We start from the raw sequence: 1,266 nt of genomic DNA on the forward strand, positions 1-1,266 counted from the left end.
ATTATGAAACTGATGAGGAGAATATATAATATAATCATAGTGTTTTGGCTGATGTTATAGCGCAAGACATATGGGTTTCCAATAGGGAGTTTGTTGTTTTCTTTCATGTAGCATGAACTAGTTGTTGATATTGTTGTAGGTTTTGATGTGATGCATGAAGTTAATGTATTTAACTTTGTTTTGATATATTAGTCTTTTTGACGTAATTATTGAATACCTTTTTTTTCTCATTATCCTATATTTTATTGACTCACTCACAATGTTTCTTTATGTTATGACATCTCATATTGCTTCTAAATACATTAATGTGATTTATTTCAAATTAGATGACATCTCTTGACCCGATACGTGGACAGTCGGGATTGAGGGGACGTTCCTCTGATGGATCCAGGGGTCGTGGTTCTGCAAATTGTTTTGGTATATTGTATGTCCAAGGCAAAAGACAAGACAGTCCATCATCATCTTCACAAGAGGTGACATCGTCGCCTATTGGACAACCGGTACCTTCGATAGGATTTTATACCCCAGAGACTAGGGTAGCTTCTCATCAAGAAGCTAATGAGGTTTGTAATCTTACTAAGTATAAATCATTTCATTATGTAATTTTATTTGCAATTCATTGTTTGGGTTATATTTTGTGCAATTTACCAAATATTTTAACTACGTGTTTAGCAGTTACCCCCCCAGCAAGATAACATAGCTTCTCCTGAAGAAGCCAATCAGGTTTGTCATCTTACTAAGTATAAATGGCCTCACTTGATATGTTATCTAATTTTATTTGTTTGCAATTCATTGTTTGGGTTATATATTGTGCAATTTACCAAACAATTTAACTACTTGTTTAGCATGAGGACTTAGATTCAACATCAGGTCCAGTACCTGAAGGATTTATTCCAGATTGGGGGAAGAAGGATCCTGCAGATGGCCAAATCTGGGTTCATCCGACTCTGGATGGAGGGACGTAAGTCTTCTTCTTACTGACATATTGTATATATTATTGATAAGTTAAAACTATTACGGTATGTTTTATGTTCATAATTGAATAATGATATAATTACTTATGTATCACAATGAATTTTAGGTTTGATTCCAACCATGTCATTCGACATATAACTGAAATCATAACTCGCAATTATGATGGTGCATGGCCAACTTATAGGAGTGTGCCCCCCGCAGTTAAAAAACATTGGTATAAGGAATTCATGGTAAATTGACCCAAACTTGCATTACAATATCTACTCTTTATAATTTAATTTATACACTTTT

Source organism: Gastrolobium bilobum, unplaced genomic scaffold (genome assembly GCF_033153095.1).
Source record: "Gastrolobium bilobum isolate Gb01-03AN ecotype WA unplaced genomic scaffold, APGP_CSIRO_Gbil_v1 utg1891, whole genome shotgun sequence".
Classification (NCBI taxonomy): Eukaryota; Viridiplantae; Streptophyta; class Magnoliopsida; order Fabales; family Fabaceae; genus Gastrolobium; species Gastrolobium bilobum.